At 41.7% G+C, this 25,615-nt stretch overlaps 14 non-coding genes across 14 annotated transcripts; all 14 read left to right on the forward strand.

Moving 5' to 3' along the window:
• Positions 1-1,005: 1,005 nt before the first annotated feature.
• On the forward strand, positions 1,006-1,146 carry LOC144467169 (U4 spliceosomal RNA). The gene has a single exon (XR_013493531.1). It is a non-coding gene; the product is annotated as a U4 spliceosomal RNA (small nuclear RNA).
• A 931-nt stretch (positions 1,147-2,077) lies between these two features.
• On the forward strand, positions 2,078-2,218 carry LOC144467143 (U4 spliceosomal RNA). Its single transcript, XR_013493505.1, has one exon. It is a non-coding gene; the product is annotated as a U4 spliceosomal RNA (small nuclear RNA).
• Positions 2,219-4,711: 2,493 nt separating this feature from the next.
• LOC144467136 (U4 spliceosomal RNA) lies at positions 4,712-4,852 on the forward strand. The gene has a single exon (XR_013493498.1). It is a non-coding gene; the product is annotated as a U4 spliceosomal RNA (small nuclear RNA).
• A 931-nt stretch (positions 4,853-5,783) lies between these two features.
• On the forward strand, positions 5,784-5,924 carry LOC144467170 (U4 spliceosomal RNA). The gene has a single exon (XR_013493532.1). It is a non-coding gene; the product is annotated as a U4 spliceosomal RNA (small nuclear RNA).
• Positions 5,925-8,430: 2,506 nt separating this feature from the next.
• On the forward strand, positions 8,431-8,571 carry LOC144467174 (U4 spliceosomal RNA). The gene has a single exon (XR_013493536.1). It is a non-coding gene; the product is annotated as a U4 spliceosomal RNA (small nuclear RNA).
• A 931-nt stretch (positions 8,572-9,502) lies between these two features.
• On the forward strand, positions 9,503-9,643 carry LOC144467171 (U4 spliceosomal RNA). Its single transcript, XR_013493533.1, has one exon. It is a non-coding gene; the product is annotated as a U4 spliceosomal RNA (small nuclear RNA).
• A 2,492-nt stretch (positions 9,644-12,135) lies between these two features.
• On the forward strand, positions 12,136-12,276 carry LOC144467185 (U4 spliceosomal RNA). Its single transcript, XR_013493547.1, has one exon. It is a non-coding gene; the product is annotated as a U4 spliceosomal RNA (small nuclear RNA).
• A 931-nt stretch (positions 12,277-13,207) lies between these two features.
• LOC144467172 (U4 spliceosomal RNA) lies at positions 13,208-13,348 on the forward strand. Its single transcript, XR_013493534.1, has one exon. It is a non-coding gene; the product is annotated as a U4 spliceosomal RNA (small nuclear RNA).
• Positions 13,349-15,828: 2,480 nt separating this feature from the next.
• On the forward strand, positions 15,829-15,969 carry LOC144467111 (U4 spliceosomal RNA). The gene has a single exon (XR_013493473.1). It is a non-coding gene; the product is annotated as a U4 spliceosomal RNA (small nuclear RNA).
• A 931-nt stretch (positions 15,970-16,900) lies between these two features.
• LOC144467173 (U4 spliceosomal RNA) lies at positions 16,901-17,041 on the forward strand. The gene has a single exon (XR_013493535.1). It is a non-coding gene; the product is annotated as a U4 spliceosomal RNA (small nuclear RNA).
• Positions 17,042-19,534: 2,493 nt separating this feature from the next.
• Positions 19,535-19,675, forward strand: LOC144467106 (U4 spliceosomal RNA). Its single transcript, XR_013493468.1, has one exon. It is a non-coding gene; the product is annotated as a U4 spliceosomal RNA (small nuclear RNA).
• Positions 19,676-20,606: 931 nt separating this feature from the next.
• LOC144467175 (U4 spliceosomal RNA) lies at positions 20,607-20,747 on the forward strand. The gene has a single exon (XR_013493537.1). It is a non-coding gene; the product is annotated as a U4 spliceosomal RNA (small nuclear RNA).
• A 2,493-nt stretch (positions 20,748-23,240) lies between these two features.
• On the forward strand, positions 23,241-23,381 carry LOC144467117 (U4 spliceosomal RNA). Its single transcript, XR_013493479.1, has one exon. It is a non-coding gene; the product is annotated as a U4 spliceosomal RNA (small nuclear RNA).
• A 931-nt stretch (positions 23,382-24,312) lies between these two features.
• On the forward strand, positions 24,313-24,453 carry LOC144467176 (U4 spliceosomal RNA). The gene has a single exon (XR_013493538.1). It is a non-coding gene; the product is annotated as a U4 spliceosomal RNA (small nuclear RNA).
• Positions 24,454-25,615: the final 1,162 nt, after the last annotated feature.

The following is a 25,615-nucleotide window of genomic DNA, read 5'->3' on the forward strand; positions in this document are numbered from 1 at the left end:
ATCTTTAACAGGGATCATTTCCTCCAACAAAACAAAATGTTGGCACTAATTAATGGTGCTATTAAGTGTCCGCAAATGATCAGTTTCTTTCTTATGAAGGGGTGGGATGAAAGTTCGACTTCTTTCCACTCCGTTTTGAACAATCTTTTCATTGTCTGTTGTTGTTGCTTTCTTTTCTTTTTTAATGTTCAAAATAAACTTTCAAATCTAAATCAATCAAATTAATTAAACTTCCTGTCATGACTGGGCTGCATTTCTGTCAGCGGAGTCATTTTTTTCCGAACAGCTGATTGGCCAGTGGGTGGTGCTTTTTACAGGATCAGATTCAACCCTGAACTTACCCTGCTCCGGAGCAGGATAGCCGTTCAGAGTAAGTTACCATGGTGATCTACCCCAATAAGAACTGAACCGGCTTCGTGAGACCAAAAACCCAGGGTTAACCCTGAAGTTACCTCGCTGAGACAAAATCCTGCTTCGTGATACAGGCCCTCGGTCTGACTCTGGACATTGCTATGAAAGGGGTAAATGGAGGTTATCCAAAGGATCTACTATTTCCCTCTCCCCCATGAATGCCATGACATGGAAAATATGTAGTTTGTAGTCACCAAACCAGTGACATGCAACACAAACATGACTGTACACCCCGTAAGGTTGTAGTCGTCCTCTATAATGGAAAGAATGAGCCAAGATCTGTGCTTTCTCAAGCTGTCTTTAAGTCATCAGACTACCATTAACCAGTTTTAGACAGCCTGGATCCTTGATTAAATATGCCTTTATTTGTAATCTTGGTTTACCCCAGTAGTCTAACAAAGAAGGTATTCAAAGAGTTTAGTATTTCCCCCATCCCCCATGACTGCCACTACATGGAAAAGGCGTGGTTTGTAGTCAATAAGCCAATCACATGCAAAATCAGCATTACTGTACACCCCATCAGGTTAGAGAAATGCACCATGTGTGTTGTGAGTGTTTGACAAGGACCACTTTAATCTTGTGGAGGTAATGGGCATCCTTTCGCAGAGGCAATATCATAGTCTATGAAGTTTTACTGAGACGTGATTATTGCTAGTTGAAAACTTAACCCAATACCCCGCCGGGATGACTTGAAATATAGTCAGCTCAGGCAATTTTTGTTGGTCTCCAAGGAGACGTACAAGTCTGTTCTAAGGTTAAATCCTGCACCCGAGTCTAGTGACCATGGCCCTAACATGGGTGAATACAGTCAAGGTTTTGTTGCTCTTTCAACCTGTCTTTATATCTGAAAGTCTGTACAGTCCAACTTGAAAAACTACTTTTGAAATCCGCAATAGAGAAGAAAACAGGTTTTGCAGCGGGCTGGGTACATAAATATATGCTGTAAATTTGGTCATTTTAACATTGATGACTTTGAGGATTGGCTTGCTTCTGGAGCCTGCCTCAAGTGGCCATTCAAGGAACTGCAGTTTTTGGAAGTTCTGTGTTGGCTTCACTTTTCAGCCCTGGAGAGTGCATTTTGGGATTGACCCGTGTTGGCTGGCTTGGTTTGAACTGACAAAAGAAGGCTTGAACAAGGGATAGTACAGCCCTGGTCTGACTCTGGACATTGCTATGAAAGGGGTAAATGGAGGTTATCCAAAGGATCTACTATTTCCCTCTCCCCCATGAATGCCATGACATGGAAAATATGTAGTTTGTAGTCAACAAACCAGTGACATGCAACACAAACATGACTGTACACCCCGTAAGGTTGTAGTCGTCCTCTATAATGGAAAGAATGAGCCAAGATCTGTGCTTTCTCAAGCTGTCTTTAAGTCATCAGACTACCATTAACCAGTTTTAGACAGCCTGGATCCTTGATTAAATATGCCTTTATTTGTAATCTTGGTTTACCCCAGTAGTCTAACAAAGAAGGTATTCAAAGAGTTTAGTATTTCCCCCATCCCCCATGACTGCCACTACATGGAAAAGGCGTGGTTTGTAGTCAGTAAGCCAATCACATGCAAAATCAGCATTACTGTACACCCCATCAGGTTAGAGAAATGCACCATGTGTGTTGTGAGTGTTTGACAAGGACCACTTTAATCTTGTGGAGGTAATGGGCATCCTTTCGCAGAGGCAATATCATAGTCTATTAAGTTTTACTGAGACGTGATTATTGCTAGTTGAAAACTTAACCCAATACCCCGCCGGGATGACTTGAAATATAGTCAGCTCAGGCAATTTTTGTTGGTCTCCAAGGAGACGTACAAGTCTGTTCTAAGGTTGAATCCTGCACCCGAGTCTAGTGACCATGGCCCTAACATGGGTGAATACAGTCAAGGGTTTTTTTTGCTCTTTCAACCTGTCTTTATATCTGAAAGTCTGTACAGTCCAAATTGAAAAACTGCTTTTGAAATCCGTAATAGACTAGAAAACATTTTTTGCAGCGGGCTGGGTACATAAATATATGCCGTAAATTTGGGCATTTTAACATTGATGACTTTGAGGATTGGCTTGCTTCTGGAGCCTGCCTCAAGTGGCCATTCAAGGAACTGCAGTTTTTGGAAGTTCTGTGTTGGCTTCACTTTTCAGCCCTGGAGAGTGCATCTTGGGATTTACCCATGTTGGCTGGCTTGGTTTGAATTGACAAAAGAAGGCTTGAACAAGGGATAGTACAGCCCTGGGGCCTGTATCACGAAGCGAGATCAACCTTTCCTGGGTTACCCAGACCTATCCTGGGTTGACTAACCCTAACAATGGCAATCAGGATAATCGGTATCACGACGCTGGATATCAACTCGGTAAATCAACCCAGGGTTGCTTTATCAAAAGCCGTGAACGCGCACGCAGCGGACCAATCACAATCATGAGAGAAGCGCAGCGTCACTGAGCGTCCTCACTGAGCGTCCTCACTGAGCGTCCTCACAGAGCGCTGTATGTGAGGAAAAAAAGTATTTCTCGTGAGGATCAGAGATTAACTCTACTAAAATATGAGGAGGAGGAAAGCAACATTAGAGAAAAGGCCAACACCGTGGCAGCTGCAGGAGGAGGAAACATGCGTGGCAACGCATAACGGGATGAATAATGTTTAGTTTTAGTTTAGATTAGTTTATTTGCACATAATGTTAAAAACAGACAGTATAAAATTTACAAGATTAAACAAAGAAAAGTGCCGGAGAGGTTAGAAGCCACTAAAAGCTTATCAAAGAAATTCCCCTGTCAAAACATCAATGAAATCACATGATAGAGAAGGAAAAAAAACGGGTCAGGAAAGAAGAAATAGAGGAGGAGAGAGGGAAAAATCAAGACAAAACAAGGTAGCAAATAAAATGATGTGTAGGTTAAATTACTCATCACTGGTTCAAGTAGCTACAGTACCTCTACCTGTACATCTGACACTGATCACACCCTTGAATCCCATGAAATCAATGCTGCGCAGATGAATTGCGTGTATTACAATTATCGTCTAACATCATTGCGTCTGATAAATTGGTCTTCTTTGTCATAACGTTATATATGCTACAATAAAGCTTAAAGCTGACGCCACAATTAAATCATATCAACACCAAATTGATAGTCTGAATAAAATCATCCTGATATTGAGCTGTGTTAGAAATTAACAGCTGCGCAGAAATATACCTAGTCTCCCTCTTTAAAAAACAAAAAGGAAAATCCCTCAAACACCATGAAGTGTAGACATGATAGGCTACTTTCCACATTTCCAGCAGCAAAGCTGTCAATTAGGCCCATTATCTTTAACAGGGATCATTTCCTCCAACAAAACAAAATGTTGGCACTAATTAATGGTGCTATTAAGTGTCCGCAAATGATCAGTTTCTTTCTTATGAAGGGGTGGGATGAAAGTTCGACTCCTTTCCACTCCGTTTTGAACAATCTTTTCATTGTCTGTTGTTGTTGCTTTCTTTTCTTTTTTAATGTTCAAAATAAACTTTCAAATCAAAATCAATCAAATTAATTAAACTTCCCATCATGACTGGGCTGCATTTCTGTCAGCGGAGTCATTTTTTTCCGAACAGCTGATTGGCCAGTGGGTGGTGCTTTTTACAGGATCAGATTCAACCCTGAACTTACCCTGCTCCGGAGCAGGATAGCCGTTCAGAGTAAGTTACCATGGTGATCTACCCCAATAAGAACTGAACCGGCTTCGTGAGACCAAAAACCCAGGGTTAACCCTGAAGTTACCTCGCTGAGACAAAATCCTGCTTCGTGATACAGGCCCCCGGTCTGACTCTGGACATTGCTATGAAAGGGGTAAATGGAGGTTATCCAAAGGATCTACTATTTCCCTCTCCCCCATGAATGCCATGACATGGAAAATATGTAGTTTGTAGTCACCAAACCAGTGACATGCAACACAAACATGACTGTACACCCCGTAAGGTTGTAGTCGTCCTCTATAATGGAAAGAATGAGCCAAGATCTGTGCTTTCTCAAGCTGTCTTTAAGTCATCAGACTACCATTAACCAGTTTTAGACAGCCTGGATCCTTGATTAAATATGCCTTTATTTGTAATCTTGGTTTACCCCAGTAGTCTAACAAAGAAGGTATTCAAAGAGTTTAGTATTTCCCCCATCCCCCATGACTGCCACTACATGGAAAAGGCGTGGTTTGTAGTCAATAAGCCAATCACATGCAAAATCAGCATTACTGTACACCCCATCAGGTTAGAGAAATGCACCATGTGTGTTGTGAGTGTTTGACAAGGACCACTTTAATCTTGTGGAGGTAATGGGCATCCTTTCACAGAGGCAATATCATAGTCTATGAAGTTTTACTGAGACGTGATTATTGCTAGTTGAAAACTTAACCCAATACCCCGCCGGGATGACTTGAAATATAGTCAGCTCAGGCAATTTTTGTTGGTCTCCAAGGAGACGTACAAGTCTGTTCTAAGGTTAAATCCTGCACCCGAGTCTAGTGACCATGGCCCTAACATGGGTGAATACAGTCAAGGTTTTGTTGCTCTTTCAACCTGTCTTTATATCTGAAAGTCTGTACAGTCCAACTTGAAAAACTACTTTTGAAATCCGCAATAGAGAAGAAAACAGGTTTTGCAGCGGGCTGGGTACATAAATATATGCTGTAAATTTGGTCATTTTAACATTGATGACTTTGAGGATTGGCTTGCTTCTGGAGCCTGCCTCAAGTGGCCATTCAAGGAACTGCAGTTTTTGGAAGTTCTGTGTTGGCTTCACTTTTCAGCCCTGGAGAGTGCATTTTGGGATTGACCCGTGTTGGCTGGCTTGGTTTGAACTGACAAAAGAAGGCTTGAACAAGGGATAGTACAGCCCTGGTCTGACTCTGGACATTGCTATGAAAGGGGTAAATGGAGGTTATCCAAAGGATCTACTATTTCCCTCTCCCCCATGAATGCCATGACATGGAAAATATGTAGTTTGTAGTCAACAAACCAGTGACATGCAACACAAACATGACTGTACACCCCGTAAGGTTGTAGTCGTCCTCTATAATGGAAAGAATGAGCCAAGATCTGTGCTTTCTCAAGCTGTCTTTAAGTCATCAGACTACCATTAACCAGTTTTAGACAGCCTGGATCCTTGATTAAATATGCCTTTATTTGTAATCTTGGTTTACCCCAGTAGTCTAACAAAGAAGGTATTCAAAGAGTTTAGTATTTCCCCCATCCCCCATGACTGCCACTACATGGAAAAGGCGTGGTTTGTAGTCAGTAAGCCAATCACATGCAAAATCAGCATTACTGTACACCCCATCAGGTTAGAGAAATGCACCATGTGTGTTGTGAGTGTTTGACAAGGACCACTTTAATCTTGTGGAGGTAATGGGCATCCTTTCGCAGAGGCAATATCATAGTCTATGAAGTTTTACTGAGACGTGATTATTGCTAGTTGAAAACTTAACCCAATACCCCGCCGGGATGACTTGAAATATAGTCAGCTCAGGCAATTTTTGTTGGTCTCCAAGGAGACGTACAAGTCTGTTCTAAGGTTAAATCCTGCACCCGAGTCTAGTGACCATGGCCCTAACATGGGTGAATACAGTCAAGGTTTTTTTTTGCTCTTTCAACCTGTCTTTATATCTGAAAGTCTGTACAGTCCAAATTGAAAAACTGCTTTTGAAATCCGTAATAGACTAGAAAACATTTTTTGCAGCGGGCTGGGTACATAAATATATGCCGTAAATTTGGGCATTTTAACATTGATGACTTTGAGGATTGGCTTGCTTCTGGAGCCTGCCTCAAGTGGCCATTCAAGGAACTGCAGTTTTTGGAAGTTCTGTGTTGGCTTCACTTTTCAGCCCTGGAGAGTGCATCTTGGGATTTACCCATGTTGGCTGGCTTGGTTTGAATTGACAAAAGAAGGCTTGAACAAGGGATAGTACAGCCCTGGGGCCTGTATCACGAAGCGAGATCAACCTTTCCTGGGTTACCCAGACCTATCCTGGGTTGACTAACCCTAACAATGGCAATCAGGATAATCGGTATCACGACGCTGGATATCAACTCGGTAAATCAACCCAGGGTTGCTTTATCAAAAGCCGTGAACGCGCACGCAGCGGACCAATCACAATCATGAGAGAAGCGCAGCGTCACTGAGCGTCCTCACTGAGCGTCCTCACTGAGCGTCCTCACTGAGCGTCCTCACAGAGCGCTGTATGTGAGGAAAAAAAGTATTTCTCGTGAGGATCAGAGATTAACTCTACTAAAATATGAGGAGGAGGAAAGCAACATTAGAGAAAAGGCCAACACCGTGGCAGCTGCAGGAGGAGGAAACATGCGTGGCAACGCATAACGGGATGAATAATGTTTAGTTTTAGTTTAGATTAGTTTATTTGCACATAATGTTAAAAACAGACAGTATAAAATTTACAAGATTAAACAAAGAAAAGTGCCGGAGAGGTTAGAAGCCACTAAAAGCTTATCAAAGAAATTCCCCTGTCAAAACATCAATGAAATCACATGATAGAGAAGGAAAAAAAACGGGTCAGGAAAGAAGAAATAGAGGAGGAGAGAGGGAAAAATCAAGACAAAACAAGGTAGCAAATAAAATGATGTGTAGGTTAAATTACTCATCACTGGTTCAAGTAGCTACAGTACCTGTACCTGTACATCTGACACTGATCACACCCTTGAATCCCATGAAATCAATGCTGCGCAGATGAATTGCGTGTATTACAATTATCGTCTAACATCATTGCGTCTGATAAATTGGTCTTCTTTGTCATAACGTTATATATGCTACAATAAAGCTTAAAGCTGACGCCACAATTAAATCATATCAACACCAAATTGATAGTCTGAATAAAATCATCCTGATATTGAGCTGTGTTAGAAATTAACAGCTGCGCAGAAATATACCTAGTCTCCCTCTTTAAAAAACAAAAAGGAAAATCCCTCAAACACCATGAAGTGTAGACATGATAGGCTACTTTCCACATTTCCAGCAGCAAAGCTGTCAATTAGGCCCATTATCTTTAACAGGGATCATTTCCTCCAACAAAACAAAATGTTGGCACTAATTAATGGTGCTATTAAGTGTCCGCAAATGATCAGTTTCTTTCTTATGAAGGGGTGGGATGAAAGTTCGACTCCTTTCCACTCCGTTTTGAACAATCTTTTCATTGTCTGTTGTTGTTGCTTTCTTTTCTTTTTTAATGTTCAAAATAAACTTTCAAATCAAAATCAATCAAATTAATTAAACTTCCCATCATGACTGGGCTGCATTTCTGTCAGCGGAGTCATTTTTTTCCGAACAGCTGATTGGCCAGTGGGTGGTGCTTTTTACAGGATCAGATTCAACCCTGAACTTACCCTGCTCCGGAGCAGGATAGCCGTTCAGAGTAAGTTACCATGGTGATCTACCCCAATAAGAACTGAACCGGCTTCGTGAGACCAAAAACCCAGGGTTAACCCTGAAGTTACCTCGCTGAGACAAAATCCTGCTTCGTGATACAGGCCCCCGGTCTGACTCTGGACATTGCTATGAAAGGGGTAAATGGAGGTTATCCAAAGGATCTACTATTTCCCTCTCCCCCATGAATGCCATGACATGGAAAATATGTAGTTTGTAGTCACCAAACCAGTGACATGCAACACAAACATGACTGTACACCCCGTAAGGTTGTAGTCGTCCTCTATAATGGAAAGAATGAGCCAAGATCTGTGCTTTCTCAAGCTGTCTTTAAGTCATCAGACTACCATTAACCAGTTTTAGACAGCCTGGATCCTTGATTAAATATGCCTTTATTTGTAATCTTGGTTTACCCCAGTAGTCTAACAAAGAAGGTATTCAAAGAGTTTAGTATTTCCCCCATCCCCCATGACTGCCACTACATGGAAAAGGCGTGGTTTGTAGTCAATAAGCCAATCACATGCAAAATCAGCATTACTGTACACCCCATCAGGTTAGAGAAATGCACCATGTGTGTTGTGAGTGTTTGACAAGGACCACTTTAATCTTGTGGAGGTAATGGGCATCCTTTCGCAGAGGCAATATCATAGTCTATGAAGTTTTACTGAGACGTGATTATTGCTAGTTGAAAACTTAACCCAATACCCCGCCGGGATGACTTGAAATATAGTCAGCTCAGGCAATTTTTGTTGGTCTCCAAAGAGACGTACAAGTCTGTTCTAAGGTTAAATCCTGCACCCGAGTCTAGTGACCATGGCCCTAACATGGGTGAATACAGTCAAGGTTTTGTTGCTCTTTCAACCTGTCTTTATATCTGAAAGTCTGTACAGTCCAACTTGAAAAACTACTTTTGAAATCCGCAATAGAGAAGAAAACAGGTTTTGCAGCGGGCTGGGTACATAAATATATGCTGTAAATTTGGGCATTTTAACATTGATGACTTTGAGGATTGGCTTGCTTCTGGAGCCTGCCTCAAGTGGCCATTCAAGGAACTGCAGTTTTTGGAAGTTCTGTGTTGGCTTCACTTTTCAGCCCTGGAGAGTGCATTTTGGGATTGACCCGTGTTGGCTGGCTTGGTTTGAACTGACAAAAGAAGGCTTGAACAAGGGATAGTACAGCCCTGGTCTGACTCTGGACATTGCTATGAAAGGGGTAAATGGAGGTTATCCAAAGGATCTACTATTTCCCTCTCCCCCATGAATGCCATGACATGGAAAATATGTAGTTTGTAGTCAACAAACCAGTGACATGCAACACAAACATGACTGTACACCCCGTAAGGTTGTAGTCGTCCTCTATAATGGAAAGAATGAGCCAAGATCTGTGCTTTCTCAAGCTGTCTTTAAGTCATCAGACTACCATTAACCAGTTTTAGACAGCCTGGATCCTTGATTAAATATGCCTTTATTTGTAATCTTGGTTTACCCCAGTAGTCTAACAAAGAAGGTATTCAAAGAGTTTAGTATTTCCCCCATCCCCCATGACTGCCACTACATGGAAAAGGCGTGGTTTGTAGTCAGTAAGCCAATCACATGCAAAATCAGCATTACTGTACACCCCATCAGGTTAGAGAAATGCACCATGTGTGTTGTGAGTGTTTGACAAGGACCACTTTAATCTTGTGGAGGTAATGGGCATCCTTTCGCAGAGGCAATATCATAGTCTATGAAGTTTTACTGAGACGTGATTATTGCTAGTTGAAAACTTAACCCAATACCCCGCCGGGATGACTTGAAATATAGTCAGCTCAGGCAATTTTTGTTGGTCTCCAAGGAGACGTACAAGTCTGTTCTAAGGTTAAATCCTGCACCCGAGTCTAGTGACCATGGCCCTAACATGGGTGAATACAGTCAAGGTTTTTTTTTGCTCTTTCAACCTGTCTTTATATCTGAAAGTCTGTACAGTCCAAATTGAAAAACTGCTTTTGAAATCCGTAATAGACTAGAAAACATTTTTTGCAGCGGCTGGGTACATAAATATATGCCGTAAATTTGGGCATTTTAACATTGATGACTTTGAGGATTGGCTTGCTTCTGGAGCCTGCCTCAAGTGGCCATTCAAGGAACTGCAGTTTTTGGAAGTTCTGTGTTGGCTTCACTTTTCAGCCCTGGAGAGTGCATCTTGGGATTTACCCATGTTGGCTGGCTTGGTTTGAATTGACAAAAGAAGGCTTGAACAAGGGATAGTACAGCCCTGGGGCCTGTATCACGAAGCGAGATCAACCTTTCCTGGGTTACCCAGACCTATCCTGGGTTGACTAACCCTAACAATGGCAATCAGGATAATCGGTATCACGACGCTGGATATCAACTCGGTAAATCAACCCAGGGTTGCTTTATCAAAAGCCGTGAACGCGCACGCAGCGGACCAATCACAATCATGAGAGAAGCGCAGCGTCACTGAGCGTCCTCACTGAGCGTCCTCACTGAGCGTCCTCACAGAGCGCTGTATGTGAGGAAAAAAAGTATTTCTCGTGAGGATCAGAGATTAACTCTACTAAAATATGAGGAGGAGGAAAGCAACATTAGAGAAAAGGCCAACACCGTGGCAGCTGCAGGAGGAGGAAACATGCGTGGCAACGCATAACGGGATGAATAATGTTTAGTTTTAGTTTAGATTAGTTTATTTGCACATAATGTTAAAAACAGACAGTATAAAATTTACAAGATTAAACAAAGAAAAGTGCCGGAGAGGTTAGAAGCCACTAAAAGCTTATCAAAGAAATTCCCCTGTCAAAACATCAATGAAATCACATGATAGAGAAGGAAAAAAAACGGGTCAGGAAAGAAGAAATAGAGGAGGAGAGAGGGAAAAATCAAGACAAAACAAGGTAGCAAATAAAATGATGTGTAGGTTAAATTACTCATCACTGGTTCAAGTAGCTACAGTACCTCTACCTGTACATCTGACACTGATCACACCCTTGAATCCCATGAAATCAATGCTGCGCAGATGAATTGCGTGTATTACAATTATCGTCTAACATCATTGCGTCTGATAAATTGGTCTTCTTTGTCATAACGTTATATATGCTACAATAAAGCTTAAAGCTGACGCCACAATTAAATCATATCAACACCAAATTGATAGTCTGAATAAAATCATCCTGATATTGAGCTGTGTTAGAAATTAACAGCTGCGCAGAAATATACCTAGTCTCCCTCTTTAAAAAACAAAAAGGAAAATCCCTCAAACACCATGAAGTGTAGACATGATAGGCTACTTTCCACATTTCCAGCAGCAAAGCTGTCAATTAGGCCCATTATCTTTAACAGGGATCATTTCCTCCAACAAAACAAAATGTTGGCACTAATTAATGGTGCTATTAAGTGTCCGCAAATGATCAGTTTCTTTCTTATGAAGGGGTGGGATGAAAGTTCGACTCCTTTCCACTCCGTTTTGAACAATCTTTTCATTGTCTGTTGTTGTTGCTTTCTTTTCTTTTTTAATGTTCAAAATAAACTTTCAAATCAAAATCAATCAAATTAATTAAACTTCCCATCATGACTGGGCTGCATTTCTGTCAGCGGAGTCATTTTTTTCCGAACAGCTGATTGGCCAGTGGGTGGTGCTTTTTACAGGATCAGATTCAACCCTGAACTTACCCTGCTCCGGAGCAGGATAGCCGTTCAGAGTAAGTTACCATGGTGATCTACCCCAATAAGAACTGAACCGGCTTCGTGAGACCGAAAACCCAGGGTTAACCCTGAAGTTACCTCGCTGAGACAAAATCCTGCTTCGTGATACAGGCCCCCGGTCTGACTCTGGACATTGCTATGAAAGGGGTAAATGGAGGTTATCCAAAGGATCTACTATTTCCCTCTCCCCCATGAATGCCATGACATGGAAAATATGTAGTTTGTAGTCAACAAACCAGTGACATGCAACACAAACATGACTGTACACCCCGTAAGGTTGTAGTCGTCCTCTATAATGGAAAGAATGAGCCAAGATCTGTGCTTTCTCAAGCTGTCTTTAAGTCATCAGACTACCATTAACCAGTTTTAGACAGCCTGGATCCTTGATTAAATATGCCTTTATTTGTAATCTTGGTTTACCCCAGTAGTCTAACAAAGAAGGTATTCAAAGAGTTTAGTATTTCCCCCATCCCCCATGACTGCCACTACATGGAAAAGGCGTGGTTTGTAGTCAGTAAGCCAATCACATGCAAAATCAGCATTACTGTACACCCCATCAGGTTAGAGAAATGCACCATGTGTGTTGTGAGTGTTTGACAAGGACCACTTTAATCTTGTGGAGGTAATGGGCATCCTTTCGCAGAGGCAATATCATAGTCTATGAAGTTTTACTGAGACGTGATTATTGCTAGTTGAAAACTTAACCCAATACCCCGCCGGGATGACTTGAAATATAGTCAGCTCAGGCAATTTTTGTTGGTCTCCAAAGAGACGTACAAGTCTGTTCTAAGGTTAAATCCTGCACCCGAGTCTAGTGACCATGGCCCTAACATGGGTGAATACAGTCAAGGTTTTGTTGCTCTTTCAACCTGTCTTTATATCTGAAAGTCTGTACAGTCCAACTTGAAAAACTACTTTTGAAATCCGCAATAGAGAAGAAAACAGGTTTTGCAGCGGGCTGGGTACATAAATATATGCTGTAAATTTGGGCATTTTAACATTGATGACTTTGAGGATTGGCTTGCTTCTGGAGCCTGCCTCAAGTGGCCATTCAAGGAACTGCAGTTTTTGGAAGTTCTGTGTTGGCTTCACTTTTCAGCCCTGGAGAGTGCATTTTGGGATTGACCCGTGTTGGCTGGCTTGGTTTGAACTGACAAAAGAAGGCTTGAACAAGGGATAGTACAGCCCTGGTCTGACTCTGGACATTGCTATGAAAGGGGTAAATGGAGGTTATCCAAAGGATCTACTATTTCCCTCTCCCCCATGAATGCCATGACATGGAAAATATGTAGTTTGTAGTCAACAAACCAGTGACATGCAACACAAACATGACTGTACACCCCGTAAGGTTGTAGTCGTCCTCTATAATGGAAAGAATGAGCCAAGATCTGTGCTTTCTCAAGCTGTCTTTAAGTCATCAGACTACCATTAACCAGTTTTAGACAGCCTGGATCCTTGATTAAATATGCCTTTATTTGTAATCTTGGTTTACCCCAGTAGTCTAACAAAGAAGGTATTCAAAGAGTTTAGTATTTCCCCCATCCCCCATGACTGCCACTACATGGAAAAGGCGTGGTTTGTAGTCAGTAAGCCAATCACATGCAAAATCAGCATTACTGTACACCCCATCAGGTTAGAGAAATGCACCATGTGTGTTGTGAGTGTTTGACAAGGACCACTTTAATCTTGTGGAGGTAATGGGCATCCTTTCGCAGAGGCAATATCATAGTCTATGAAGTTTTACTGAGACGTGATTATTGCTAGTTGAAAACTTAACCCAATACCCCGCCGGGATGACTTGAAATATAGTCAGCTCAGGCAATTTTTGTTGGTCTCCAAGGAGACGTACAAGTCTGTTCTAAGGTTAAATCCTGCACCCGAGTCTAGTGACCATGGCCCTAACATGGGTGAATACAGTCAAGGTTTTTTTTTGCTCTTTCAACCTGTCTTTATATCTGAAAGTCTGTACAGTCCAAATTGAAAAACTGCTTTTGAAATCCGTAATAGACTAGAAAACATTTTTTGCAGCGGGCTGGGTACATAAATATATGCCGTAAATTTGGGCATTTTAACATTGATGACTTTGAGGATTGGCTTGCTTCTGGAGCCTGCCTCAAGTGGCCATTCAAGGAACTGCAGTTTTTGGAAGTTCTGTGTTGGCTTCACTTTTCAGCCCTGGAGAGTGCATCTTGGGATTTACCCATGTTGGCTGGCTTGGTTTGAATTGACAAAAGAAGGCTTGAACAAGGGATAGTACAGCCCTGGGGCCTGTATCACGAAGCGAGATCAACCTTTCCTGGGTTACCCAGACCTATCCTGGGTTGACTAACCCTAACAATGGCAATCAGGATAATCGGTATCACGACGCTGGATATCAACTCGGTAAATCAACCCAGGGTTGCTTTATCAAAAGCCGTGAACGCGCACGCAGCGGACCAATCACAATCATGAGAGAAGCGCAGCGTCACTGAGCGTCCTCACTGAGCGTCCTCACAGAGCGCTGTATGTGAGGAAAAAAAGTATTTCTCGTGAGGATCAGAGATTAACTCTACTAAAATATGAGGAGGAGGAAAGCAACATTAGAGAAAAGGCCAACACCGTGGCAGCTGCAGGAGGAGGAAACATGCGTGGCAACGCATAACGGGATGAATAATGTTTAGTTTTAGTTTAGATTAGTTTATTTGCACATAATGTTAAAAACAGACAGTATAAAATTTACAAGATTAAACAAAGAAAAGTGCCGGAGAGGTTAGAAGCCACTAAAAGCTTATCAAAGAAATTCCCCTGTCAAAACATCAATGAAATCACATGATAGAGAAGGAAAAAAAACGGGTCAGGAAAGAAGAAATAGAGGAGGAGAGAGGGAAAAATCAAGACAAAACAAGGTAGCAAATAAAATGATGTGTAGGTTAAATTACTCATCACTGGTTCAAGTAGCTACAGTACCTGTACCTGTACATCTGACACTGATCACACCCTTGAATCCCATGAAATCAATGCTGCGCAGATGAATTGCGTGTATTACAATTATCGTCTAACATCATTGCGTCTGATAAATTGGTCTTCTTTGTCATAACGTTATATATGCTACAATAAAGCTTAAAGCTGACGCCACAATTAAATCATATCAACACCAAATTGATAGTCTGAATAAAATCATCCTGATATTGAGCTGTGTTAGAAATTAACAGCTGCGCAGAAATATACCTAGTCTCCCTCTTTAAAAAACAAAAAGGAAAATCCCTCAAACACCATGAAGTGTAGACATGATAGGCTACTTTCCACATTTCCAGCAGCAAAGCTGTCAATTAGGCCCATTATCTTTAACAGGGATCATTTCCTCCAACAAAACAAAATGTTGGCACTAATTAATGGTGCTATTAAGTGTCCGCAAATGATCAGTTTCTTTCTTATGAAGGGGTGGGATGAAAGTTCGACTTCTTTCCACTCCGTTTTGAACAATCTTTTCATTGTCTGTTGTTGTTGCTTTCTTTTCTTTTTTAATGTTCAAAATAAACTTTCAAATCTAAATCAATCAAATTAATTAAACTTCCTGTCATGACTGGGCTGCATTTCTGTCAGCGGAGTCATTTTTTTCCGAACAGCTGATTGGCCAGTGGGTGGTGCTTTTTACAGGATCAGATTCAACCCTGAACTTACCCTGCTCCGGAGCAGGATAGCCGTTCAGAGTAAGTTACCATGGTGATCTACCCCAATAAGAACTGAACCGGCTTCGTGAGACCAAAAACCCAGGGTTAACCCTGAAGTTACCTCGCTAAGACAAAATCCTGCTTCGTGATACAGGCCCCCGGTCTGACTCTGGACATTGCTATGAAAGGGGTAAATGGAGGTTATCCAAAGGATCTACTATTTCCCTCTCCCCCATGAATGCCATGACATGGAAAATATGTAGTTTGTAGTCACCAAACCAGTGACATGCAACACAAACATGACTGTACACCCCGTAAGGTTGTAGTCGTCCTCTATAATGGAAAGAATGAGCCAAGATCTGTGCTTTCTCAAGCTGTCTTTAAGTCATCAGACTACCATTAACCAGTTTTAGACAGCCTGGATCCTTGATTAAATATGCCTTTATTTGTAATCTTGGTTTACCCCAGTAGTCTAACAAAGAAGGTATTCAAAGAGTTTAGTATTTCCCCCATCCCCCATGACTGCCACTACATGGAAAAGGCGTGGTTTGTAGTCAATAAGCCAATCACATGCAAAATCAGCATTACTGTACACCCCATCAGGTTAGAGAAATGCACCATGTGTGTTGTGAGTGTTTGACAAGGACCACTTTAATCTTGTGGAGGTAATGGGCATCCTTTCGCAGAGGCAATGTCATAGTCTATGAAGTTTTACTGAGACGTGATTATTGCTAGTTGAAAACTTAACCCAATACCCCGCCGGGATGACTTGAAATATAGTCAGCTCAGGCAATTTTTGTTGGTCTCCAAAGAGACGTACAAGTCTGTTCTAAGGTTAAATCCTGCACCCGAGTCTAGTGACCATGGCCCTAACATGGGTGAATACAGTCAAGGTTTTGTTGCTCTTTCAACCTGTCTTTATATCTGAAAGTCTGTACAGTCCAACTTGAAAAACTACTTTTGAAATCCGCAATAGAGAAGAAAACAGGTTTTGCAGCGGGCTGGGTACATAAATATATGCTGTAAATTTGGTCATTTTAACATTGATGACTTTGAGGATTGGCTTGCTTCTGGAGCCTGCCTCAAGTGGCCATTCAAGGAACTGCAGTTTTTGGAAGTTCTGTGTTGGCTTCACTTTTCAGCCCTGGAGAGTGCATTTTGGGATTGACCCGTGTTGGCTGGCTTGGTTTGAACTGACAAAAGAAGGCTTGAACAAGGGATAGTACAGCCCTGGTCTGACTCTGGACATTGCTATGAAAGGGGTAAATGGAGGTTATCCAAAGGATCTACTATTTCCCTCTCCCCCATGAATGCCATGACATGGAAAATATGTAGTTTGTAGTCAACAAACCAGTGACATGCAACACAAACATGACTGTACACCCCGTAAGGTTGTAGTCGTCCTCTATAATGGAAAGAATGAGCCAAGATCTGTGCTTTCTCAAGCTGTCTTTAAGTCATCAGACTACCATTAACCAGTTTTAGACAGCCTGGATCCTTGATTAAATATGCCTTTATTTGTAATCTTGGTTTACCCCAGTAGTCTAACAAAGAAGGTATTCAAAGAGTTTAGTATTTCCCCCATCCCCCATGACTGCCACTACATGGAAAAGGCGTGGTTTGTAGTCAGTAAGCCAATCACATGCAAAATCAGCATTACTGTACACCCCATCAGGTTAGAGAAATGCACCATGTGTGTTGTGAGTGTTTGACAAGGACCACTTTAATCTTGTGGAGGTAATGGGCATCCTTTCGCAGAGGCAATATCATAGTCTATGAAGTTTTACTGAGACGTGATTATTGCTAGTTGAAAACTTAACCCAATACCCCGCCGGGATGACTTGAAATATAGTCAGCTCAGGCAATTTTTGTTGGTCTCCAAGGAGACGTACAAGTCTGTTCTAAGGTTAAATCCTGCACCCGAGTCTAGTGACCATGGCCCTAACATGGGTGAATACAGTCAAGGTTTTTTTTTGCTCTTTCAACCTGTCTTTATATCTGAAAGTCTGTACAGTCCAAATTGAAAAACTGCTTTTGAAATCCGTAATAGACTAGAAAACATTTTTTGCAGCGGGCTGGGTACATAAATATATGCCGTAAATTTGGGCATTTTAACATTGATGACTTTGAGGATTGGCTTGCTTCTGGAGCCTGCCTCAAGTGGCCATTCAAGGAACTGCAGTTTTTGGAAGTTCTGTGTTGGCTTCACTTTTCAGCCCTGGAGAGTGCATCTTGGGATTTACCCATGTTGGCTGGCTTGGTTTGAATTGACAAAAGAAGGCTTGAACAAGGGATAGTACAGCCCTGGGGCCTGTATCACGAAGCGAGATCAACCTTTCCTGGGTTACCCAGACCTATCCTGGGTTGACTAACCCTAACAATGGCAATCAGGATAATCGGTATCACGACGCTGGATATCAACTCGGTAAATCAACCCAGGGTTGCTTTATCAAAAGCCGTGAACGCGCACGCAGCGGACCAATCACAATCATGAGAGAAGCGCAGCGTCACTGAGCGTCCTCACTGAGCGTCCTCACTGAGCGTCCTCACAGAGCGCTGTATGTGAGGAAAAAAAGTATTTCTCGTGAGGATCAGAGATTAACTCTACTAAAATATGAGGAGGAGGAAAGCAACATTAGAGAAAAGGCCAACACCGTGGCAGCTGCAGGAGGAGGAAACATGCGTGGCAACGCATAACGGGATGAATAATGTTTAGTTTTAGTTTAGATTAGTTTATTTGCACATAATGTTAAAAACAGACAGTATAAAATTTACAAGATTAAACAAAGAAAAGTGCCGGAGAGGTTAGAAGCCACTAAAAGCTTATCAAAGAAATTCCCCTGTCAAAACATCAATGAAATCACATGATAGAGAAGGAAAAAAAACGGGTCAGGAAAGAAGAAATAGAGGAGGAGAGAGGGAAAAATCAAGACAAAACAAGGTAGCAAATAAAATGATGTGTAGGTTAAATTACTCATCACTGGTTCAAGTAGCTACAGTACCTGTACCTGTACATCTGACACTGATCACACCCTTGAATCCCATGAAATCAATGCTGCGCAGATGAATTGCGTGTATTACAATTATCGTCTAACATCATTGCGTCTGATAAATTGGTCTTCTTTGTCATAACGTTATATATGCTACAATAAAGCTTAAAGCTGACGCCACAATTAAATCATATCAACACCAAATTGATAGTCTGAATAAAATCATCCTGATATTGAGCTGTGTTAGAAATTAACAGCTGCGCAGAAATATACCTAGTCTCCCTCTTTAAAAAACAAAAAGGAAAATCCCTCAAACACCATGAAGTGTAGACATGATAGGCTACTTTCCACATTTCCAGCAGCAAAGCTGTCAATTAGGCCCATTATCTTTAACAGGGATCATTTCCTCCAACAAAACAAAATGTTGGCACTAATTAATGGTGCTATTAAGTGTCCGCAAATGATCAGTTTCTTTCTTATGAAGGGGTGGGATGAAAGTTCGACTTCTTTCCACTCCGTTTTGAACAATCTTTTCATTGTCTGTTGTTGTTGCTTTCTTTTCTTTTTTAATGTTCAAAATAAACTTTCAAATCTAAATCAATCAAATTAATTAAACTTCCTGTCATGACTGGGCTGCATTTCTGTCAGCGGAGTCATTTTTTTCCGAACAGCTGATTGGCCAGTGGGTGGTGCTTTTTACAGGATCAGATTCAACCCTGAACTTACCCTGCTCCGGAGCAGGATAGCCGTTCAGAGTAAGTTACCATGGTGATCTACCCCAATAAGAACTGAACCGGCTTCGTGAGACCAAAAACCCAGGGTTAACCCTGAAGTTACCTCGCTAAGACAAAATCCTGCTTCGTGATACAGGCCCCCGGTCTGACTCTGGACATTGCTATGAAAGGGGTAAATGGAGGTTATCCAAAGGATCTACTATTTCCCTCTCCCCCATGAATGCCATGACATGGAAAATATGTAGTTTGTAGTCACCAAACCAGTGACATGCAACACAAACATGACTGTACACCCCGTAAGGTTGTAGTCGTCCTCTATAATGGAAAGAATGAGCCAAGATCTGTGCTTTCTCAAGCTGTCTTTAAGTCATCAGACTACCATTAACCAGTTTTAGACAGCCTGGATCCTTGATTAAATATGCCTTTATTTGTAATCTTGGTTTACCCCAGTAGTCTAACAAAGAAGGTATTCAAAGAGTTTAGTATTTCCCCCATCCCCCATGACTGCCACTACATGGAAAAGGCGTGGTTTGTAGTCAATAAGCCAATCACATGCAAAATCAGCATTACTGTACACCCCATCAGGTTAGAGAAATGCACCATGTGTGTTGTGAGTGTTTGACAAGGACCACTTTAATCTTGTGGAGGTAATGGGCATCCTTTCGCAGAGGCAATATCATAGTCTATGAAGTTTTACTGAGACGTGATTATTGCTAGTTGAAAACTTAACCCAATACCCCGCCGGGATGACTTGAAATATAGTCAGCTCAGGCAATTTTTGTTGGTCTCCAAAGAGACGTACAAGTCTGTTCTAAGGTTAAATCCTGCACCCGAGTCTAGTGACCATGGCCCTAACATGGGTGAATACAGTCAAGGTTTTGTTGCTCTTTCAACCTGTCTTTATATCTGAAAGTCTGTACAGTCCAACTTGAAAAACTACTTTTGAAATCCGCAATAGAGAAGAAAACAGGTTTTGCAGCGGGCTGGGTACATAAATATATGCTGTAAATTTGGGCATTTTAACATTGATGACTTTGAGGATTGGCTTGCTTCTGGAGCCTGCCTCAAGTGGCCATTCAAGGAACTGCAGTTTTTGGAAGTTCTGTGTTGGCTTCACTTTTCAGCCCTGGAGAGTGCATTTTGGGATTGACCCGTGTTGGCTGGCTTGGTTTGAACTGACAAAAGAAGGCTTGAACAAGGGATAGTACAGCCCTGGTCTGACTCTGGACATTGCTATGAAAGGGGTAAATGGAGGTTATCCAAAGGATCTACTATTTCCCTCTCCCCCATGAATGCCATGACATGGAAAATATGTAGTTTGTAGTCAACAAACCAGTGACATGCAACACAAACATGACTGTACACCCCGTAAGGTTGTAGTCGTCCTCTATAATGGAAAGAATGAGCCAAGATCTGTGCTTTCTCAAGCTGTCTTTAAGTCATCAGACTACCATTAACCAGTTTTAGACAGCCTGGATCCTTGATTAAATATGCCTTTATTTGTAATCTTGGTTTACCCCAGTAGTCTAACAAAGAAGGTATTCAAAGAGTTTAGTATTTCCCCCATCCCCCATGACTGCCACTACATGGAAAAGGCGTGGTTTGTAGTCAGTAAGCCAATCACATGCAAAATCAGCATTACTGTACACCCCATCAGGTTAGAGAAATGCACCATGTGTGTTGTGAGTGTTTGACAAGGACCACTTTAATCTTGTGGAGGTAATGGGCATCCTTTCGCAGAGGCAATATCATAGTCTATGAAGTTTTACTGAGACGTGATTATTGCTAGTTGAAAACTTAACCCAATACCCCGCCGGGATGACTTGAAATATAGTCAGCTCAGGCAATTTTTGTTGGTCTCCAAGGAGACGTACAAGTCTGTTCTAAGGTTAAATCCTGCACCCGAGTCTAGTGACCATGGCCCTAACATGGGTGAATACAGTCAAGGGTTTTTTTTGCTCTTTCAACCTGTCTTTATATCTGAAAGTCTGTACAGTCCAAATTGAAAAACTGCTTTTGAAATCCGTAATAGACTAGAAAACATTTTTTGCAGCGGGCTGGGTACATAAATATATGCCGTAAATTTGGGCATTTTAACATTGATGACTTTGAGGATTGGCTTGCTTCTGGAGCCTGCCTCAAGTGGCCATTCAAGGAACTGCAGTTTTTGGAAGTTCTGTGTTGGCTTCACTTTTCAGCCCTGGAGAGTGCATCTTGGGATTTACCCATGTTGGCTGGCTTGGTTTGAATTGACAAAAGAAGGCTTGAACAAGGGATAGTACAGCCCTGGGGCCTGTATCACGAAGCGAGATCAACCTTTCCTGGGTTACCCAGACCTATCCTGGGTTGACTAACCCTAACAATGGCAATCAGGATAATCGGTATCACGACGCTGGATATCAACTCGGTAAATCAACCCAGGGTTGCTTTATCAAAAGCCGTGAACGCGCACGCAGCGGACCAATCACAATCATGAGAGAAGCGCAGCGTCACTGAGCGTCCTCACTGAGCGTCCTCACTGAGCGTCCTCACAGAGCGCTGTATGTGAGGAAAAAAAGTATTTCTCGTGAGGATCAGAGATTAACTCTACTAAAATATGAGGAGGAGGAAAGCAACATTAGAGAAAAGGCCAACACCGTGGCAGCTGCAGGAGGAGGAAACATGCGTGGCAACGCATAACGGGATGAATAATGTTTAGTTTTAGTTTAGATTAGTTTATTTGCACATAATGTTAAAAACAGACAGTATAAAATTTACAAGATTAAACAAAGAAAAGTGCCGGAGAGGTTAGAAGCCACTAAAAGCTTATCAAAGAAATTCCCCTGTCAAAACATCAATGAAATCACATGATAGAGAAGGAAAAAAAACGGGTCAGGAAAGAAGAAATAGAGGAGGAGAGAGGGAAAAATCAAGACAAAACAAGGTAGCAAATAAAATGATGTGTAGGTTAAATTACTCATCACTGGTTCAAGTAGCTACAGTACCTCTACCTGTACATCTGACACTGATCACACCCTTGAATCCCATGAAATCAATGCTGCGCAGATGAATTGCGTGTATTACAATTATCGTCTAACATCATTGCGTCTGATAAATTGGTCTTCTTTGTCATAACGTTATATATGCTACAATAAAGCTTAAAGCTGACGCCACAATTAAATCATATCAACACCAAATTGATAGTCTGAATAAAATCATCCTGATATTGAGCTGTGTTAGAAATTAACAGCTGCGCAGAAATATACCTAGTCTCCCTCTTTAAAAAACAAAAAGGAAAATCCCTCAAACACCATGAAGTGTAGACATGATAGGCTACTTTCCACATTTCCAGCAGCAAAGCTGTCAATTAGGCCCATTATCTTTAACAGGGATCATTTCCTCCAACAAAACAAAATGTTGGCACTAATTAATGGTGCTATTAAGTGTCCGCAAATGATCAGTTTCTTTCTTATGAAGGAGTGGGATGAAAGTTCGACTTCTTTCCACTCCGTTTTGAACAATCTTTTCATTGTCTGTTGTTGTTGCTTTCTTTTCTTTTTTAATGTTCAAAATAAACTTTCAAATCTAAATCAATCAAATTAATTAAACTTCCTGTCATGACTGGGCTGCATTTCTGTCAGCGGAGTCATTTTTTTCCGAACAGCTGATTGGCCAGTGGGTGGTGCTTTTTACAGGATCAGATTCAACCCTGAACTTACCCTGCTCCGGAGCAGGATAGCCGTTCAGAGTAAGTTACCATGGTGATCTACCCCAATAAGAACTGAACCGGCTTCGTGAGACCAAAAACCCAGGGTTAACCCTGAAGTTACCTCGCTGAGACAAAATCCTGCTTCGTGATACAGGCCCCCGGTCTGACTCTGGACATTGCTATGAAAGGGGTAAATGGAGGTTATCCAAAGGATCTACTATTTCCCTCTCCCCCATGAATGCCATGACATGGAAAATATGTAGTTTGTAGTCACCAAACCAGTGACATGCAACACAAACATGACTGTACACCCCGTAAGGTTGTAGTCGTCCTCTATAATGGAAAGAATGAGCCAAGATCTGTGCTTTCTCAAGCTGTCTTTAAGTCATCAGACTACCATTAACCAGTTTTAGACAGCCTGGATCCTTGATTAAATATGCCTTTATTTGTAATCTTGGTTTACCCCAGTAGTCTAACAAAGAAGGTATTCAAAGAGTTTAGTATTTCCCCCATCCCCCATGACTGCCACTACATGGAAAAGGCGTGGTTTGTAGTCAATAAGCCAATCACATGCAAAATCAGCATTACTGTACACCCCATCAGGTTAGAGAAATGCACCATGTGTGTTGTGAGTGTTTGACAAGGACCACTTTAATCTTGTGGAGGTAATGGGCATCCTTTCGCAGAGGCAATATCATAGTCTATGAAGTTTTACTGAGACGTGATTATTGCTAGTTGAAAACTTAACCCAATACCCCGCCGGGATGACTTGAAATATAGTCAGCTCAGGCAATTTTTGTTGGTCTCCAAAGAGACGTACAAGTCTGTTCTAAGGTTAAATCCTGCACCCGAGTCTAGTGACCATGGCCCTAACATGGGTGAATACAGTCAAGGTTTTGTTGCTCTTTCAACCTGTCTTTATATCTCAAAGTCTGTACAGTCCAACTTGAAAAACTACTTTTGAAATCCGCAATAGAGAAGAAAACAGGTTTTGCAGCGGGCTGGGTACATAAATATATGCTGTAAATTTGGTCATTTTAACATTGATGACTTTGAGGATTGGCTTGCTTCTGGAGCCTGCCTCAAGTGGCCATTCAAGGAACTGCAGTTTTTGGAAGTTCTGTGTTGGCTTCACTTTTCAGCCCTGGAGAGTGCATTTTGGGATTGACCCGTGTTGGCTGGCTTGGTTTGAACTGACAAAAGAAGGCTTGAACAAGGGATAGTACAGCCCTGGTCTGACTCTGGACATTGCTATGAAAGGGGTAAATGGAGGTTATCCAAAGGATCTACTATTTCCCTCTCCCCCATGAATGCCATGACATGGAAAATATGTAGTTTGTAGTCAACAAACCAGTGACATGCAACACAAACATGACTGTACACCCCGTAAGGTTGTAGTCGTCCTCTATAATGGAAAGAATGAGCCAAGATCTGTGCTTTCTCAAGCTGTCTTTAAGTCATCAGACTACCATTAACCAGTTTTAGACAGCCTGGATCCTTGATTAAATATGCCTTTATTTGTAATCTTGGTTTACCCCAGTAGTCTAACAAAGAAGGTATTCAAAGAGTTTAGTATTTCCCCCATCCCCCATGACTGCCACTACATGGAAAAGGCGTGGTTTGTAGTCAGTAAGCCAATCACATGCAAAATCAGCATTACTGTACACCCCATCAGGTTAGAGAAATGCACCATGTGTGTTGTGAGTGTTTGACAAGGACCACTTTAATCTTGTGGAGGTAATGGGCATCCTTTCGCAGAGGCAATATCATAGTCTATGAAGTTTTACTGAGACGTGATTATTGCTAGTTGAAAACTTAACCCAATACCCCGCCGGGATGACTTGAAATATAGTCAGCTCAGGCAATTTTTGTTGGTCTCCAAGGAGACGTACAAGTCTGTTCTAAGGTTAAATCCTGCACCCGAGTCTAGTGACCATGGCCCTAACATGGGTGAATACAGTCAAGGGTTTTTTTTGCTCTTTCAACCTGTCTTTATATCTGAAAGTCTGTACAGTCCAAATTGAAAAACTGCTTTTGAAATCCGTAATAGACTAGAAAACATTTTTTGCAGCGGGCTGGGTACATAAATATATGCCGTAAATTTGGGCATTTTAACATTGATGACTTTGAGGATTGGCTTGCTTCTGGAGCCTGCCTCAAGTGGCCATTCAAGGAACTGCAGTTTTTGGAAGTTCTGTGTTGGCTTCACTTCTCAGCCCTGGAGAGTGCATCTTGGGATTTACCCATGTTGGCTGGCTTGGTTTGAACTGACAAAAGAAGGCTTGAACAAGGGATAGTACAGCCCTGGGGCCTGTATCACGAAGCGAGATCAACCTTTCCTGGGTTACCCAGACCTATCCTGGGTTGACTAACCCTAACAATGGCAATCAGGATAATCGGTATCACGACGCTGGATATCAACTCGGTAAATCAACCCAGGGTTGCTTTATCAAAAGCCGTGAACGCGCACGCAGCGGACCAATCACAATCATGAGAGAAGCGCAGCGTCACTGAGCGTCCTCACTGAGCGTCCTCACTGAGCGTCCTCACAGAGCGCTGTATGTGAGGAAAAAAAGTATTTCTCGTGAGGATCAGAGATTAACTCTACTAAAATATGAGGAGGAGGAAAGCAACATTAGAGAAAAGGCCAACACCGTGGCAGCTGCAGGAGGAGGAAACATGCGTGGCAACGCATAACGGGATGAATAATGTTTAGTTTTAGTTTAGATTAGTTTATTTGCACATAATGTTAAAAACAGACAGTATAAAATTTACAAGATTAAACAAAGAAAAGTGCCGGAGAGGTTAGAAGCCACTAAAAGCTTATCAAAGAAATTCCCCTGTCAAAACATCAATGAAATCACATGATAGAGAAGGAAAAAAAACGGGTCAGGAAAGAAGAAATAGAGGAGGAGAGAGGGAAAAATCAAGACAAAACAAGGTAGCAAATAAAATGATGTGTAGGTTAAATTACTCATCACTGGTTCAAGTAGCTACAGTACCTGTACCTGTACATCTGACACTGATCACACCCTTGAATCCCATGAAA

This window comes from Epinephelus lanceolatus, chromosome 15, assembly GCF_041903045.1.
Source record: "Epinephelus lanceolatus isolate andai-2023 chromosome 15, ASM4190304v1, whole genome shotgun sequence".
Classification (NCBI taxonomy): Eukaryota; Metazoa; Chordata; class Actinopteri; order Perciformes; family Serranidae; genus Epinephelus; species Epinephelus lanceolatus.